Below are 20,316 nucleotides of genomic sequence, written 5' to 3' on the forward strand. Positions count from 1 at the left end.
CTTGATTATAGTAATCATCTCAATATATACTTGGGTCAAAACATCATGGTATACTTGTATACATTTTTTGTCTATTATACTTCAATAAAGCAGGAAAAAATGAATAGATTATTATACAGTCAGTCCCTTTTCATCTTGGACATGTCAGCCTTCTTCTTTGTACCACATTGTGATTTCTTATTCAACAAACCTGACAATAGCGATAATGATTGTAATAATTTTTATTATAATAGCAGTATTAACCCTCATTCTTTTCCTACCAGATTTTGTCAACTGTGATTTTATTATAGCAGGGCTTCAAGGGGGCAGGCACTTTCTTATTTGCTTTTTACGAGCATGGTCTCATTTAAACCTAAGTGTAGATAAAGTCTCATCCGTTAGTCATACTAACCTAAGGTAAAAGAGGACATAGATGGTACATTTAAATTATCCTCTTTGCTGTCCACTGTCAGCTGTAACCCCTCAAGCTTTCTGTCATGTTCTGTGAGTCACTGTTGGATAGTTTTACTAATGGCTGGTTCCACTTGCCAAGTAAAGAGAGATGGTGACACTTGAAAAAAAAAAAAAAAGCCTGCTCTAAGTAGGTTGCCTGCATACACTATCTTGGAAAACCTTATGTTCTGTTCATCAATCTCTGCACTGTAGGGAGGGTAAAAGTGAAACGTGCTTGGCTCTCGCTCCCAGCACTTGCATTAGCAAATTACTGTCTGGTTGCTTAGAAGTCCATCTGCTCCTGCTGGGTGTTTCGGTACTTGGAGGTCTAAGCCCCGTAAGTCATACCCAGTTACTGCCAAGGACCCAGATTCACTGCAGAAGAGGTGATTAAGGCTTCCGTGTGGGAAAAGGGCCACAGGAATAGATGACTTTCCAGAGCTCTGATTGTATCTAGATGACCTATGGCACATTGAAAAGAAAGGATGCACAATTTACAACGAACTTTTTTTCTTTTTACAGCTCATATACTTGTCCACTGCGGTGCAGTTTTAGGTCTTTACACTCTGATCCCTGCATTACAAAGGGAAATTGGGGCTTTTAGTGGAATGGTTAGTGGTGTCAGTCTTTTGTATGTCTTTCCGAACCAGCAAACACACAGGGCAGCATTCTCCTAGGGCTTCTCTGTCGGGCTGGGCAGACTGGTGTGTATAGGATTGCACTCATGGATCAGCTGCTGACCTGGGGAGACAGAGTAGAAGCCAGGAAAGAACTCTGGGGTGGAGACTCTTCTCCTGGCCTCTCCAATGATTTGCTGCTGTCTGGTGCGCACTTAGTGGCTTCCTTTTTCTGGAAGCAGAAAGTCCGAAGTATACTGTTAACGGGCTGTTAACCTTCAAAATCAACTGCTTAGATTCTCCCTAATGTGGCAGTTCCATTTTTCTTGTCCTTACTGCATGTCCTTCACTGGTTGCTGAAAACATCCATTCCAAACATCTCATCTGCAGCAACATTCTCCCTTTCCTTATCAAGGAACTCCTACCATATGCCAGTTCTTTGCTAGAGTATGGACACTGAAGCTACAATCAGCTCAGGAGAGCTACAGATGGAAACAGAACTCTTGCCCCCACTTTTCATGAACCACACTGTGCACCCCTTAGGCTCATGGGTATCCAGGAGGTGACATACTATGTAAAATATGGACTGGAAAATTAGCAGGTACCATTACTGAAGTACAGAAACAATCCAGTATCTAACTGCAGAGTGGCAAGCTGTTCCTGGATAAGTAGTGCTGAGTGAGACTGTTTCCCTGATTTAGGCACTATCTGGGCAATGACACAATGCCCATTTTAGCTGTCCATTTCCCCATGAAAGAGGAGCTATCGGACCCTGACCAATTCCAAAGCTCCCAATAATGCTCTTGGGTGTCAGCCAACTTACAGTTTCAACATTTTCCTATGTTCTGTTTCTCCTTCAGAGATCCTACTACAGATCATTGAAGATGGGACCTGGGGTTCTAAAGGGAAAATTCTGGGGAGCTCCTGGGTAGGGGGAAGTCAGTCGGTTAAGCATCCAACTTCAGCTCAGGTCATGATCTCACAGTCCATGAGTTTGAGCCCCGCGTCGGGCTCTGTGCTGACAGCCTGCTTCAAATTCTGTGTCTCCCTCTCTCTCTCTGCACCTCACCAACTCACACACGGTCTCTCAAAAATGAACATTAAAAAAAAATTTTTTTAGAAAGGAAAATTCTGCCTGTCCTGAACCTCACAACTTCCAGATACATTCAAAGCATGCAAGAGGTTGGGTTTAAACATTTTCTGAGGCAAAGGTATATAACTGCTTCTTCTAGCCATCCAAACCACTAAGTAGTAATTTTTTACTTCGGGCACACCACATGCACCTCTTTCACTGTTAGGAGGTAAGACCTGCCTTACTAGACCATGGTAAGGATGAAATGAGATGTCGCTAGGAAAGCAGGGGGACAAAAATGAATAATGAATGCTTTATAAGTTGTAAATGGAGGCACCAGTATTGTCATTGTCATTACTCCAAGTAATAATTAGTTTACACATAAATGAAACTTTTGATGCATTTCCAATGTAAGTAATTTTTAGAGCTATTGTTGAGTGATTCTTAAGAGTTCTCGGCCAAGTTATATTAAGAGGTTAATTTAGTAGAAATCAGTGTGTGTACGTACATACGTGGGGGAGTGTCAAACATTAAGTGGGTAGATGGCGTATACACATTAAACTCAGTGTGAAAACCTGACATTAAAAAAACTCCCCTAATGCAAAATCCTTGTAGAATCATCCTTCTCTCAAATATCTGTATAATTTCCTAGGGGTACCTTGCTTCCATTTTCAGCTTATAAGCATTTTCTAGAATTCAATTAAACAAGTCAAATATTGGATGCAGACAAATTAATTCCCTTTGAGTTGGGCCTCCAGAAAAAAACTATTTCTCCTCTTGAGGCCACTTCAACTCCATTCGTGCACCTGTGCCACCATTCAGTTGGCAGTTAGTCTCTTTCCTCCCTTCCTTCCATGGAAACACCGTTGGTACTTAACTGCTCATCTGATTTACCATCTCCCCAAGACCTTGAATTTGCCACAGAGAGAGAAATTATTCTTTGAATTTTTGTAATTATTTTTCATTTGTTGTATCATCTATCCTGCCTCAAGAGATTCCCTTTTTCCCCTGTTGCTCTTCAGTTGCTCTCAGTGACCACTGAATTCCCACAACTCTTTGCTGTAATCATGCTGCAGAATAGCATCAGTGTATCAAGTTGGACCCATAACTGGAAGAAATTACTGCAGCTTCCCGAAATACATGGGCTACTCCCCCAAAGTTACATATTTGAAGAATCTGAGTCATGAACTATGTGATCTATATAAGCAGAAACATTTCCTAAGAGAAATTACCCTACACCACAGTTTTGCTTTTCTGAGACACAAAGCGTGAGAAATAATGGAATTTAATACAGTGTCATGCAAAGAATAAACCGTTACTCATAACAAATAGCACATTACTTAGGAGCTGACAAGAATTACTAGGGCCCTTCCTGCAACAGGAATCTACATGAGCAATAACTAAAGAATATGGCGTGCTCTCTCTCACCAGATGGCCAATATATGCTATTGCAGTTACCTAGCAGAATTCAGAATCACAGAAGATCATGTAATACAAGCCCCTCACCATTGTTTCTCAGACTTCAGTCTGCTTAAGAATTACTGGTAGAGTTTGTTAAAAATTTAGGTCCCAAGACTCAGAGATTTTAGGGAAGTGCAAATTCAGGTAGAGACCAAAAAAAAAAAAAAAACAAAAAAACAAAAAAACAAAAAAACAAAAAAACAACAACAACAAAAACATTCACCTGCATGTTTACTGTGCACCCTAGGGAGTTATGATGCACTTACTCCATACTTAAAATAACATTACTTTGACACTGCTGACAGAGAAAGTAAAATTCAGAAATACGTATCTGTATACCCAAGGTCAAAGACACACTTATCAGCAGAGCCAGGACAAGGAATGATTCATCATAATCATAAGTTAAATGTTTCATGGGACATTAGAAACCAATCTCCTGCCTCCCATGCAAAAGTGTCCATCGTTTGCCTCATCCTTACCTATGCCCCACATCATGCAGGCATCTTTAAAATATTAAGCATCTACTATGGTTAAGACAGTAAGAGTAAAAGGTTTAGAGACAGACATCTGGTCTCTTCCCTCAGGAAGCTCAGAGTGTAGCAGACAATTGTTTATAGATAGAAGAACGTAGTATAAAAACAATGAAAGAAATGACTTTATTGGAACAATTCTTAAGGATCCACTCAATATTTATGGAGTTAATGTGGTAAGAATGAAGACTGGCATTTCAATATAGTAACTTCTCCATTTTTTCTTTCTCCATAAATATTATTTATTATGTGCCATGCACTATGCTAGGTACCAGGGATACACAAGAAAATATAAAAGACAAGGTCTCTGAATTCTGGAAGGGTAACTTCTAATGGGATGACAAACAGATAATTAACAAAAATCACATAATTAAACAACAATACAGATGAAGGTAAGTGTTCCAGAGCAAATAGGGAAATGCAATAGAGTCAGAGGAGGAAAAAGAGGCGTTTCGGTGTGATGGCCAGAGAAAGCCACTCTGGGGAAATAACATTTTATCTGATACATAAAACCACACAGAGACCAAGTATGTATGCAAAGAGCTGATAATAACAGCATTCCAGGTAAAGGGAACAGCAAGTGCAAAGGCACAGATAAAGGAATAAGCTCATTACATTAAAGGGATAGAGGCGAGAAGAGTTTGATATTTGAATAGAATGTCGAGCATGACAAGCAAAGTGGTATAACAGAGTAAGTCCAGGATGTAGTCAGGAGCCAGAGTCTTTGGGATTTTGTAGGCACAAGACAGAAACTCAATTTCAAACCAAGTGGAGCAGTTGGTCATGAAAAGCACAGAGATTACTCAATTTGCATTTCTAAAGCTCACTGGATCATCTGTGAAGAATGGATTAAAGGGGAGGATGAATGTAACAAGGAGAACAAGAGACTACTATTTATCGTTCAAGATGTTTCATGCTCTGAGAGTAAGGAAGGATATTCACCAGGAACAAGAAAGAGAGGAGGGTGTCCATCAAGGCATCATTGGCCATTTTAAGTAGCAGTGCACACAGTGAGGCACAGGCTGTCCGGTCTGGCACCCAAGACCATACACCCCATGACCCGGCTCACATCACTGGATTTGTCCTCCCACCTGTGTACCAAGCAGAGCAGACTCCTGGTCTCCAAGCGTCCTTACCATGTCCGGTGCCATACTGATTCCTACCCAGTTTGTTCATGCCAAAACTCTTATCTTACATGTAAGGGCTTACACATGTTTCTCCCTCCACAAAAACTTTTCTGTCACATACTACCTCTTTTTCCTTGGAGAATGCATCTCAATTCACACAGTTATGCCCAGCAGTATTGCCATTTATTTCTTTATCTTTCCTTCCCCAAGAGACTGTGAGCTGCTTAGGGGAGAAATGGAGTCTCACTTTTTATTACCCATGATGCTTTGTACAGGACCTCAGAACGGAGGCGGCCTTCTAGCACCTGAACTTAACTAGCTCCGGAGCTTCATTCCTAGCTCTCACCCACTGCCTGACCACATGCCGTTCCAGCTTGCAGTTCTGTGGAAAAGACCATGCTACATTATGGCCTGGCCGTTCATTCCTTTTCTATTATATGCATAGTATGCTTTACAGCCTCTCGTCTGGCCACAAATGCCTCTTCATCTCTCAATACTTAGCCAAGGACCAATCTCTTTATAGAGTATTTAATAGCATCCTCACCCTCAAGTAGAACTGTGACAGCTCCCTGTTAGAGGTCCTCCTCCATACCATATAAACTTCAAATATAACATCCGGTACATATTATTTAAAACACAGTATCTTGCAAGGTATTGCTAATTTACGGAAATAAGTAAATGTAAATGCTAAGTTGACAATAATAAAAAGCTCAAGAGAAAAACTACACCCGACAACAACTACCAGTTTTTTATATGTTGGAAATCCCTGAGTTAGCAGAGAAAGCAGAGTCTGAAAAGACTGGATGCTCACCTAAACCATTGACAGTGAAGCTCACCAGTTCCAAAGTCCTGCATATATGCACAATACACCAGCTTTGTTCGTGTACCCTACTCTTAAACCTATACATATTCACAGATGAAGTATTAGTAAAAAGCCTCTACTGAAGAGAAAAGGAAATCAGAAGCTACAGAGATAAACAGAAGGATAAACAGAGATTCCTGTTTAACTATAATAAATTTCTCCAGAAAGGAAAAAATGCTATAAAAAGGAACATTCATAGCATTTCAAAAATAGCTCTTAAAAATTAAACACATGTGAAAGCAGAAATACACATGCCTACACACACATACACGAAAATACAACTGGTAAGATCTCAAAGATCTCCATCAAGAAGAACAATACACCTGAGAAAAAGTAATATTAAAAAAAAAAAAGAAAATTAGAGGATTAATCGGGGTAATTTAAGTACCAGAAAGAAAGTATAGGAAAAAATGGAGGGTAGAGCAATACTGAAGAAATACAAAAAAATCTCAAAGCCTGGGCTTAGTAGTTGAAAACCCTAAGGTACATAATTGTCAAATTTCAGAGTTTTGGGTTTAAAGAGATCTGGAGAGATCCCAGAGGAAAAAAATAGATAATTTACACATAATCAGAAATAAGAATACTATCAGCTTTCTCATCAGGAATACTGGAAACCAGAGAACAATGGAGTCATGTGCTTAAACTTCTCGGGAAAATAATTTTCAGTGTGGAAGTCCATCCTCAATGAAACCATGATGGAAGCTTAAGATAAAGACATGTTCAAGGACACCAGGTCAGAAAGCTACCGGAGAATGTTTTCCTTAACAAAGGGTAGTTTATCAGGAAGCAAGGGATTTAATCTAGGCAGAGGAAAAAACAGAAGTGAAAGATATTTCTAGAATGATAGTAGAGGGAAATCCTGGGATGAAACCTGCACAGCAGACCTAGAAATAAAGTATCTCAAGTGGGCCAGGAAAAGACTGCTCTCAAAGGAGAAAAAAATATAACTGATCAAGATTATCTAGTATATCTGATCACGGTAAAAAACCAAAAAAGTTTTGCAAAACTGTCAGATTATGGTGATGAGCACTTAAAAAACAATGAAAAGCACCAATTATTAACTCTAGGAAGGCGGCAAGAAAATATGATCACAGCGTTATCAGGTGATGCACATGGAAACAGCATTTTCATTGTCAAGGTGATGTAAATACTAAATACTGATAGAACCAAGTTCAGATGTAATTGTACTGAGTGAAGAGGGGAAAGGAAGTATGTTGGAGGTGTTTGTAAAATGGAAGTTATGTATTAGATCTTTCTACATCAAGAGGTAATCTAGAAAATGTTTTGTTTCAAAAGTCAACAAAGATCAGTGTAGTATCAACTGCACAGAAATAGCTTAAAGATCAGCTGAAAAAAACAGGTTGCTGCTGGGGAACAGAGAAGGAACAAAAACAGGAATGAATTTAAGAAAAAAAAAAAAAAAAAAAGGAGTAACAGCATGTTTTATTACTCTTGCCAGAAACATTTAAACAGACTTTTGATGTAGGAACTATTGAGACCATTCTTCTACTCTCCCCTAGATAAGAGGGTAACATACAGAACAATAGGTTTCACTCTCTGAAGAACAGTACACTTTGCAAAATGATGATTTGTCGCTATACAGGACTCAGAAATGTAATACTTTTGAAGGTGTTTGGGCAGTTTTTATATAGTTTAGAGCCAGAACGTCCTTCTTGGGTACACAAAATCTTCCTTTTTCAAAATCTCTTAAAAAAAAAAAATTCATGGTATTTATCTACACCACAAAACAGGATCAAAATAGGTTCATTCATTGATTATTTTACTGGTCACTAAGCATCAGGCACACCAATGTTGATCCTAAAAACAAAGAAACAGTACTGGTATGATCAGATTTGCATTTTAGAAGATCCTGGGCTGTTCTATGGACTAGACTGAACTACAGTATCACCTTACTGAATACCAGAAATTTGATGAGAGATTTCAGATGCTCTGGTCACACACACACACACACACCGCCACACACAGTAACTACAGGAGAAAATTGTTAATTGACTTGACTATGGTAATCATTTCACTATGTATATCAAATCATTTTCCATACCTTCAACCTTTTTTATCAAAAATAAATTTTCAAAATCAGTAGTGAAGACTTAAGAACACCACAACCGTTCAATTAAAAGTTGAGAGACAAAAACCAGAGTGTTAACAGTGGAAATGAAAAGAAATGTATTCATTTTAAATACATTTTGGGGTGATATCAAAATTTCTTGGTGGCTAACTGGGTTTAAGGATTGACAGAGGGAGGCACCAAGGATAGTTTCTAGTTTGGGTCAATTGAGCAACCAGGAGCATGGTGGTGCCATTAATTGATATGGGCAACAGTTATATTGCTGAACCACATGGTCTCATTTATGCCCTCTTCTTTAAAACAACTGGGATTTCAGTGAGCTGAAGTCTATGGAATGAGGCCTTTAGGAATTTCAAAGAACATCAAGTCTCGCTTCTTGACATTTTGGTTTTGATCCTAAAGGAAAGGCTCTCTATTCCTACTTTTACTCAAACCTTGAATAAATGAAGTTAGTTTAGGGCCAGGATTTTTTGTACTAAAACTAAAAGCTGTTCTTTTAGTTTTATTGCTTTCTTAGGACTTTAGCAGGATTTGGGGCACCTGGGTAGCTCAGTAAGTTGAGTGTCCGATTTTGGCTTAGGCCATGATCTCGCTGTTCATGATTTTGAGCCCCGTGTTGGGCTCTGTGCTGACGGAACCTGGAGCCCACTTTGGATTCTGTGTCTCCCTGTCTCTGCCCCTCTCCCACGTGGGCTCACTCATGCACTCTCTTTCAAAAACGAATAAACATTAAAAAAATTTTTTTATAAAGGGCTTTACCAGGGTCCTCTAGGCCTTACAAAGCATATCGCTAGTGGGCTGGCTGAGTGACTGTTTCCTAATCTCAGAAAACACATCAAGAATTCAGGTGGCACTAACCAGAGCAAACCTAGAGGTCATCTGAGTGGTACAAAAAGCATATAGATTTCCTTTAGAGTTTTATTAAGAAATGCTATGTTCTATGGTCAGGAAGATGTACAATGCATAATCTGCAGGCGGGGTAGACTGGATAGGGTTGGAACAGCCAATCAAATGGAACCTCAGGACTCCACAAGACTGAAGATGCGCACGGACCTGCTTTGCCACCTTGAGACTGTTTAACTGGACAGAGAAGAACTGATTAATCATCTCCAATTGCACCAATTCTGTGAGGCCACTACTTCCAGGTGAGATTTGAATCCAATTTCTGATGACTGACTATTGTGAAGAGGCAGATGATCAACATGATGGAGAAGGACAAGAGGGGTTGGACGAGAGCACCATATGATGGAGCAGCAAGCATTCTCTTTCAATTGCAACCAGTCAGCATCTGAGAGTCTGTCCAGAAAACTGGAGAAAACATCAGGCCACTAAGTAAATATGCTACTCTTGGGCATAAAATAAAAATCAAGTGTGCTTTGAAACTGATAGAGAGGTAAAAGTTGCTTTCCCTATCAGCAAACTAAAACCATTAGCTTCCTAAGGGGTAAATTAATGTGTCAGTGCCAAGCCAGAAATCCACATTCAGACTCAAGATGGCCTCATTCTTCCTACTATGAGCGTTAAATAGTCATTAACACACTAGGTCCTTTTCGCTGTCTCCATTGTGCTTGCGTGGACCAAGCTAAGGAAATTATTAGTATTTCTCTTCTCTACTTCATGTAAGGTAAGACCTTTTCTCTCAGCTTGTGTAAGGATGTGTGTGTCTCTCAATGAGCTTGTATGACAAAAAAGCTTCCAGGGACTTCCAAAGAGGCAAGAGAAGAAAAAAAAAAAAAAATCAAAAAGTATTTCCCTTATGTGGAAAGGTTTCTGATGTTGAATAAAATAGAGTATTTTAATAAAAATAAAGGCCTGTTCCCGTCATGATGAGAAATCTCATGGGGGACAGGGAGCTCATGACAATATTCATGTTTACAGTTAGCAGAATTTAACAGGACAGAACATAAATACTGCTGAAACTTCAAACATCTCACACATTTTATAATTTTCTGAATTTTTTAAGTATGAGAATGTGCAAGCTCCTATCACAATTGATTCTTCATGAACCAATGAGTAACCCAATAAGGAGCAAGTATAATCTGAGTTAAAAACAGACACGCATGCACACACATTTACTTTTTCTCCACATAATGTCCATGCACATACCCTAAATAGCCTGTTAAAGTCATTTAAATTCTAATATAGTCTTCAAATTAGACATTAAAAAATAGGATACACAAACCTCAACTACATAAACATTTTCTAAGCATTGTTCATGCTTCATCTGTAAGTACAACCTCAGCAGTCCTCAGGCATATCTCACAGAAAGCTCATTTTTATTTAAATTCTTAAAGAATGACAAAAAACTTCCTTTGAGACTTTCCAAACTATGGCATTTGGTTATGCAAAGTAGATTCTCACCCATGAAAAGAAACATGCCTGAACTTTGAGTGGTCTACGAACGGGCCTTATAAACAAGGAGTTTCTTTCAATTTAGTTTTCTTTGTTCAAGTTTCTCGCTCTTGGATCACAGGCCAATATTCATTAGAGACCTGTTGGAACCCCACTGGGATTCTCATTTCAACGGTGCTCCAGGGCCTGCGTGTTGATGAGCACTGGGTTTGTCAGTCTTCTGAGGATATTTCGGTATCAATCTTTGGAGTAACAGCAATTCCTCAGAGCCACTCAATCCTTCTAACACATGTAAGAGCTGTACTGGATCTTTCCGGGGCTACATCACTTGCATTCCTAAGTTCTTAAGTTTCCCCCGAGTTGGGACTCACATCAGGTAAATCGTGCAATGTAATAAAATGGTCTTTCTTGGGGCACCCGGGTGGCTCACTTGGTGAGTATCTGACTTCAGCTCAGGTCATGATCTTGTGGTTCATGGGTTTGAGCCCCACGTAGAGCTCTGTGCTGACAGCTTGGAGCCTGGAGCCTGTTTCAGATTCTGTGTCTCCCTCTCTGCCTCTCCCCCTATCACACTCAGTCTCTCTGTCTCTCTCGCTCTCTCTCTCTCTCAAAAACTATCATTTAAAAAAATTTTTTTAGAAAGAAAACGGTCTTACTTTTTCTCTCCACTCTTTTTCATGGTCTCTGTCTCTGCTCTGGGGCTTCCCCAGGAAGCACTAATAGCCCTGGGCGGCTTTCGGCCACCCAGAACTTTGTCCCAGATCTTGCCTGCCTCCTCAAACCATACAATCAGTATTCATCAGGACAAAGATACAAATCAGGACCTACACAAACCAATGTGACTAATGACTACCTCATGATATTAATGATAGTGGAATAACAGGTCCTATTAACACAAGGGTGTTTCCCTGAACCCCCAGATGATTTTACTCTGTTAGCTACTATTCTGCTCATCATGTAAAAGAGCACACTCATTACCTTTCTTCCCACCCTGAATCCATAGCAGACAATTCTAACTGATGGATTAGACTTCCCAAAGGAATAAGGTCTCAAACTCTTTTGCAGAACCCTGCTTCAAGTAAGCAGCATTAATTGGTATTATTTACTGCTGTGTTCAAGTTACCCTAAAAAGTTGTGACCTAGGTCGACAAATATTTATTATCTCACAATTTCTAGGGGTCAGGAGTATGGCTTAACTAGGTGCCTCTGATTCAAGATCAAAGTTCAACTGGGTTAAGATCTGTTTCCAAGCTAACACATTGAGCACACAGCCATAGGTCTTCCTTGACTGTTGGCCAGAGATCTTTATCACATGGTCCTCTACATAGGAGGGTTCACAACATGGTTCTTGACATCTCATAGAGCTAGCTATTAACAGGGAAGGGGGAGGGAGAGGAAACCACAGCCTTATTCTAATATAGCTTCAGAAGTGACACTATCAATCACTACTGCTGTATTTTGTTTGTTAGAAGTGAGTCTCTAGGTCCTGTTGGTGATGAAGGGGAGGGGATTACACTAAGACATGAAAACCAGGAGGCAGTGATCATTGGAGGCTATCTTAGACATGGCGTACCCTATTTATCAATCAGTTTGGACATACAATATAGACCTTACTCTACAAATTACTGTTAAATAATTTCAAATGAAGGCATGAAAACTTGAATTTAGTAAATGATCAAAATCTAAAATATTAGTCTTTCTTCAAACTTGTTTTTAATGGAAAAATTTCTTTAGCTTCTCTTAAAAATGAACTACTTGGGGCACCTGGGTGGCTCAGTTGGTTAAGTGCCTGACTCTTGATTCCAGCTCAGGTCATGATCTTGCAATTCGTGACACCGAGCCCTGCATCGAGCTCTATGCTGACAGTGCAGAGCCTGCCTGGGATTCTCTCACCCCCTGTGTCCCTCCCCCTGCGTATTCTCTGTTTCATTAAAAATGAACTGATTTTGGAAAACAGTGATTTCATTCAGAATTCCAAAAGAACAATACTAGCTAGGTCTGCAATGATATTTCCTCCTGTAGATGGTATTTTTAGTTTTTTATTTAAAAATGTAATTAGCCATTGAGATAATAAAACCTAGACAGGTGAAAGGAAAACAAATTATGATTTTACCCTTCACAAATAAACAATAGTTTAGACTTTTTCCCCCCACAATTAGTACATTAGTATATGTATTAAACATTTTAAAGCTTCACACTTGATTGTGAACATTGTTAGCACTTACCCAAAGGGAAACAAAATTGGAATTGTTACTTGATCAAGTACATGTCAAGATGACTCATTCACTTGCAGGCAGACATAGACTTGAAGGGAATAGCTGTAAAAACCAATTGGGTCATAGCATAGTGTGGCCCTGTGGTGAATTTTTCATTTCTTACAAAATCTCTCACTGCCACAATAATGGTTTAGGAATAAATAGAAACCCCAAGAGAGAAAGGCATAGTATATTTTCTCTGCATACCTGGATTGAATGATTATGACAATAGCTATGAGCCTTTTTAAGGAAGAACATACAACAAATCAATTTTTCTGGTATGTTTAGCCTATTTTGTTCAGTTTTTTTTTTTTAACTATTCTATTTACCATGTTTCACTAATATCACTATTCCCACTACTGATTCTAACCCATCTGAATACCCTTGGCCCCTTCACAGTGTTTTAGGTTTGGGTTTACTAGCAGAGTCTAAGAAGACCATTTTATACCTATAATTTATCTTTAAAACTTGTATTAATATTAAAGCTAAAATATGTACCTCATTAGGTCATTGGGAGGACTGAGTGGGACAAGATTAATAAACCACTGGGACATAGCAAGCATGCAATGATGGTAACAATTGGCAAGGAGAGCAGGGGCCAATCAACTTCCCTGAGCAAACTATGCTTAGCAGTTATTGTGTACAGCGATGGAAAAAGAGAGGACTCTGAAAAATCTTTAACCCCCATGGAAACATGTCAAGAGGGGCTGAAAGAAGACACACCTGTCAGGTCAAGATAAATGAAAGAAGGGAAAGAATTTTTTGAATTCTCACATTTGGTCCACATTTACTCCTTTAATGGTTCAAAGGACATTTTCAGAAATTTCAGATATCGAAAAAATCTTATTGCAATCATCTAAACTCTGACCTGGGAAATTCCTACAGACCCTCCTGTTTCCTCCTTGTCCATCTCTCCTGCATCTTGGTTCCCTTTTGGACTCAACCTTACTCAATCTCTTATTGTGGCAGAGATGGTTAACTATCTATTAGACATTCAAGTTCTCCCTCTGCATGTTGAACTTTGGCTAGGAGAAGATGGTTTAGCCAGTGACTAGATTTCCCAGCTTCCTGCACAACCCTGTAACTAGTTCTTTGCAGTGGATCGTGAAAGGAAGTGGTGTCACTACCAGGGTGGGATAGTTCTCTTTCCGCACATGCTGGCTGAAAGAAAAGGGAAAGCCCAAAACAGAGGACAGAATTAGCCTGGGTCCCTGAGTAACTGCACGCAAGGCCACCTGTGAAACACAGACACTAGGCTGTTATTCGAGTAAGAAATAAACTTTATATTGTGTTAAGCCACTGCAATTTGGGAGCTTCTTACATACCAGCTGGCATTCTCTTAACTAATAGTTACCCAGCTCCAGACTAACCCTTTTGCTGCTGACCAGGGAACTCAACAGAACTCTGTCTCAGCCCATTACTAATCAGCTGCACATACCCTCCATGGGTGCTTAGGACTGTATCCAGTTCCCCAGCAAGGGTGCCAACCTGCCTAACAAACCCATCTACTCCTCTAGACCTCAAGAACCCAGGAAGAGAGAGGAGATAATGTGTTTGCAAACAGCTAGCTCTGGTCTCTGCATCTCCTTGAAATTTCATTGTCTTGTCCCCAAAGTTCAATCAGAAAAACACTGCCATAAAATAACAATTAATGGGGGTGCCTGGGAGGTGTAGGACTTCCGCTCAAGTCATGATCTTGTGGTCTGTGGGTTCCAGCCCTCCATCGGGCTCTGTGCTGACAGGTCAGAGCCTGGAGCCTTCTTCAGATTCTGTGTCTCCCTGTCTCTCTGCCCCTCCCCACTCACACTGACTGTCTCTCTGAAAAACATTAAAAAAGTCTTTTTAAATAACATAACTACTGGATTTTGAAAAGTGAGGCACAATTTAATGGATATAAGATATAGTAAAGCTAATTGTGGCATCAGGTGATACTAAATACTTCAATTGCTAAGTCAGAAGAAAAAAAGCAGGGGTATAAAATCCAAGTTAGTTGCCAAGCACCAACAGTTTGGGTATCTGCTTTAAAGAATCAGGAGCCAGTATCCATTGATCTCAGTTTCAAGGCATTGCTGACTTTCTAGGATATAGTGAAGTCCCAAATAACAAACACACCGCACAAGTACTAGTCGGCAGCAGAGAAAGGTCAATCTCCAACATCTCTTTGACAGAAGGCAATTGTCAATTCCACTCTATCCATGTGATACTGACGGACTCCCTATAGAGTTCCAGGGTCCAGCAATTCACCCCCAGGGCTGCTGAGACAGTCCATTTGAACATATGCACAGCTGTGTTATTGTATCTGCTACAAAAGGCCAGCAAAATTAGCTGCAGCTGTTGTCCTAGTCACCCAAGACCTCTGGTGGTCTACACACAACTGAATGGAGTTTTTTTTTTGTTTTTGTTTTTTGTTTTTTTTTTACCAAAAACAACTTCAAATGGAGTATGTACTAAAATGAGGCAGAATGCAGTTGATTTGGGATACACAGAAGACATGGAGGTAATTACAAATAGCCATCTCTAGCTTTAATTTTGTTAGTTTAAATTATTAAAGATTAAAGCTCATGAAGTTTATGGCTTTTTATATGTTAGGCTAAATAACAAAGCATCTTTCTACTGTCATTCTTACAGCAAGTGTAACTCATAAAGCATGCAAACCATACTTATTTAAGAGGGTGCTGGCTCTTACCGCAGCTTTTAAACAAATACTCTTTTACTACTGCTAAAACCCAAGTCACTAAAGTGTAGTTAAATTGTTTAGATTCTGGTGAATCACTATGGAAGCACAAATCTTGCATTATAATAGCAACAGAGAAAGGTTGCTGTTAGAATGGAGTCAGTGGCAGTAGAGACTGTTTCCTCCCTCATGTCCCTCCTTTACTCTCAGGAATGGCTATTAATGAATAAACTTTATGGAGAAAGTATGTGACCACTCTGATGGAGATAATATAGTCATAAAATCCATGTGCTTCCTAAGTAAGCCATAAACAGTAAACTCAAATTATACCTAATTATAAATTATCCAATCAATTAAACCATGAGAACTGCGTATGCCCCAGTGAAAACGAAAAATAATTGTTCTGGGATATTTTTACTAAAAACACATTCACCTAAAATATTCAGGCAGTAAACCACACATTCTGGTCCCTGACAAGAACACGTACACGTTTTTAATTCTGCAGCTCAATGTACACATGTGAAATCCAGCCCTAAATTACCAATGTATAGAATGTGACTTGTACCATACCATCAGCTGACCTGGACTTCATGACTTGATCTGCCTAGTGGCTGAAATGAAGACTCTGAACTTTGTTAAGGTTAACAAAAGGGCTTTGGTGACGGCCACTCTACTATCCCGAGCTAGATAAACAAACTTTCACCAACAACTATTTCACATAATATTTACCACCTCAATAGTGAATTTCTATATTCTAAAATCTTAGTAATTCAACAGGCCTGATAGAAGGGCTTGATAAAGGGGTTGAGGCGCCTGGGTGGCTCAGTTGGTTAGGTGTCTGACTACAGCTCAGGTCATGATCTCATGGGTTCAAGCCCTGCATCATCGGGCTCTTTGCTGACAGCTCAGAGCCTAGAGCCTGCTTCAGATTCTGTATCTCCCATTCTGACTCTCCCCAACTGGCACTCTGTCTCTCTCAAGAATAAACATTTAAAAATTTTTTTTCGAAGGGGGATAAAGTGAAGAAATAAGGTAATGAAAATGTCAACATCTGTGGCCAATACTGGGGAGGAGCTTCACATACATGATTGCATTTAGACCTTAACAGTACTACCATGTGGTAGGAACTATAATTGTTACTTTATAGATCCAGACTTGGGCTTCATTTTACCCAAACACCTAATGAGTGCTGGGCTGGAATTAGAATTTGTTTGCTTCTAAAAGCCTTTGTCCGTACTGCTACATAATCCTCCTTTGCAATACCTCTGAGTTACTGTCCTTATTGGTGAAACTGTAGACAAGCTTGTTAGTACAGGATCAAAGGATACAAATTTGATTATGTTCCTACAAAACATGCCAAGATCTAGGCAAAAAGCGTGGGGTAAATCATAATTTACTACAAATTAAAATTATGTATAAAATCATCATTTCATCAAATCTTCCTTTCTGACCATCAAACTGAATACATCCCCCAAAATAAAGATGACAATAAAACTTGGTAACTATTTCTCAAAATATTGAAGGGGTGACAATAAATCAAAGAAATAAGACCTAACAAAAAAAAGAAAGATAACTTTAAGGTGTTGCTGGTGCTTTCTGAAAGATTCTCAGTGTTGCCCAGATGTAGGGTGACCTCTCTTAGTCAAGAGTATATGAGAACATCACCTAACCAAGGTTTTGGCAAAGCAAGGAGGAAAAATGTCAGAATCAACTTTATCCAAGCTGTAGCTTTCAATTTTAAGTCATCAGTAGGCTGGACAGCTCTCAAGATAGTTTAGGCCAGGGATTAAAAAACTTTTCCTGTAAAGGGCCAGATAGTAAATATTTTAGGCTTTGTAGGCCCTTTGGCCTCTATTGTAACTATTCTGTTCTAGTATTATAGCACGAGAGCCTAGACAATAAACACATGAGTGGTTACATCCCAAAAAAAATTTTACTTACAAAAAGTATGTGGTAGGCCAAGTTGGCCCACAGGTTGTTGTTTGCCAATTCTGGTTTAAGCTCTATTTTTTCCCCCATGTTGGGAGTGGAGGAGGTTTGCTTAAGTTATTATCACTTACAAGACAATGGGTTCTTGATGGGGAGGAAAGAAAACAGGAGGTAGAAGACAGAGTTGTCTTGATGCAAAAGCAAACAGGGAGGTCTATGTCTTCAGAGAAACTAAAAGTAACTATATAGGGGACACCTTTAACTTCAGGAATTTCCTCATTAGCAAAAAGAAAGGCTGAAGTAGATCAAAGAGTTTGAGAATACTCTGTTCAATGAAGTCTTGTGAAGTCCCAATGTGTAAAACACATTAATCCACTCACACTTTAGTTACAACTCGAATGAGCAAGCCTCATCTCTCTCTCAGATCTTGAGCCATCTAAAATGCCCATGACTCTTTCCTAAATATCTGAACTCCAAGTGTAGGTTGAAAGCCACCATGGGAGACAAACATAAAGGCTCTATTTGTGACATTTTGTGATTGTGTGATTTGTATTTATTCCTGCTCTTAAGGTAGATCTACATAACACTACAACTATTCTCATTTTAAGATGTCATCTATGGCATCTTTCAAGTAAATATCTATTAGTCATTAGATCTCTAAAAGAGCAACATGGTTGGTTTAACACAGTGTTGCTGTTTCTTTCTGCACAACAAATTGCTCAAATTTGTTCAGCTGTTAAAAACTTTTAAATGAAAAATTAAAAAATTTTAAAAAAGTAAATAACACAATCCAATAGGTCTGGTCTTAGGGTCCATGTGAACTAAATTTCAGATTTATCCCAATTTTAGTCTTGTCTTCACATGCTCAGGCTGCCATAACAAAACACCATAGATTCGTGGCTTCACCGATAGGGATTCATTTTCTCAGAATTCTGTTATGATGCCAAGATCAAAACACAAGCATGGTCAGCCCCTAGTGAGACTCGTCTTTGCTACCTCCCTCTCTTCCTCCATCTCCACTACGTAAGGACACCGGGAGACAGAATCTATTGACAAGCCAAACTATGGACAGGTTCTGCCTAGATAGCCTTATTCTCAATAGATTTTCACGTCTTTGACATTTTTAATCTAACCCCATCGTTCTAGTCAGACTTTTTATGATGAGCTGTTTTTAGGTAGTATCATTTGGAGGGCAAAGAGAAAAGCTAGAAATGTTGCTGTATGCTTGGAATGCGCGCATTTACAGGAAGTGTCATCTTCATTTTTTTTTTCTTTTGATTAAACGCAGGAAGCACTACAAGAGCATTTTTTCCTCCAAACACTAAACAGATTTGAATTTTGGGCTTTAACCGTCTGTTTCAAGCAACAAGTATCTTGATTAGGAAGGTGTTTACAGAAGTGGCCTTTCTGTAGTCACTGGAATTGAGTTACTTCTGTGAGACTGGCCAACAGACTGACTGCAGGTTTCCTATGAGGAAAGCACTGCCTGGCTAGTAATTGAGTTTGGGTTTTCATCCGAGGTGGCAATTGTCTGGTGATAAGGTTTCATCTCCTGCAAGCGCCTTTCTCTAGTGCCTAGCACAATGCTGGGTGCCAAAGAAGCATGGCATGGAGGTTTTCCAGGTGTTTTAAGCTCAGGATGCAGCCTCCCTCCCGAGATTCAGGACCCCTGGGGAAGATAATACATAGAAACGCCGAAGGAGGCTGTCACTGCTATTATCTTTTTGGGAGCAGAGTAAGTCTGCTCCTCCAAGGATAGTTGTAGTTGTTTTTCCGAAAGAAATGTGGGCCCTTTTTAAGCACATTTGGTCCTAGCAGCTGTGGTATTTTATGTAGCATTTTCTTTTATTTTTCTCTCCTTTAAGACCAACAATAAACAAAGCTTACTTTTTCTTCTTTTATAACTTCACAATACATGATGCACAGTCACTGTAATTATTCCAAGAGGCAGCATGGTCTTGCATTTATCCCATTTTATCACCCACCGGAGGATACCATGTTTCCTATTACTGCTGGTGAACTTGATGCCATTATGTGTAATTTCTTCCAGATGAGCTGTAGCACTTAACTTTCTACTTCAAAATACTGAGTTATGTTTAAAACAAGCATCGCTTCTATCAACTGATTTCCCAAGGCAGAGAATTCAAATCTAATTAAACACATTGCTTCCCCATCAACGTCTTCTCTGTGCCCAAATTGTTTAAGAAGTACACAGGTGTCAAATCAAGCCTGGAAACAATTTTTAGGTTCTGGGTGGACATTAACGAAGATCGTTTACTAAACTACTAATGATAGAACAATAACCATAAGAGAACTAAAGATAATTTATAGAATGAGGTTTTTCAAGCCGCAATGCAGGGCTTCTTGTCTCGCTCTGCTGTCCCACACGTGCATAATACCTTTTGGGTTTTTCCTCCTACAAATACAAATTTAAAAGAGACTTTTTGGAATTAAGTGCCTACAGTGTGACAATGTGTTTAACAAGGTATATGGTTTATTTCTAACGGTCACAGTCCTAACAGTAAAGTATTACAGATATGCAATCCCTCACCCAAAATCCTGATAGCCATAGGTATTCCAGAATTTAGAATTGTTTGGATTTTGAAAGATAATAAGGCGCATGTGTATATTACATGTTCTATAACCAAACAGGATCAGGTAAAGTATTTGGGAGGCAAATTATCTGCAGTGAAACGTAAATCATTATATTAAGTGAAATTAAAACACACACACACACACACAAAATGGTTCATTAATAATCACCAATGTACTTGCCATACATTCATTTGTTTTTTTTTTCTCCAGAGGCTTTTGAATTGTGCACTTGCAAATTAGCTGTTGTAGATGTTTAGGCAAGTTAAAAGAGGTTAAATACAAAGCTATACTGCTAAAATATAGCTGGATTGGGATTTGAAC

The sequence above is a fragment of the Panthera pardus genome, unplaced genomic scaffold, assembly GCF_024362965.1.
Source record: "Panthera pardus isolate Hobbes unplaced genomic scaffold, ASM2436296v1 HiC_scaffold_22, whole genome shotgun sequence".
Classification (NCBI taxonomy): Eukaryota; Metazoa; Chordata; class Mammalia; order Carnivora; family Felidae; genus Panthera; species Panthera pardus.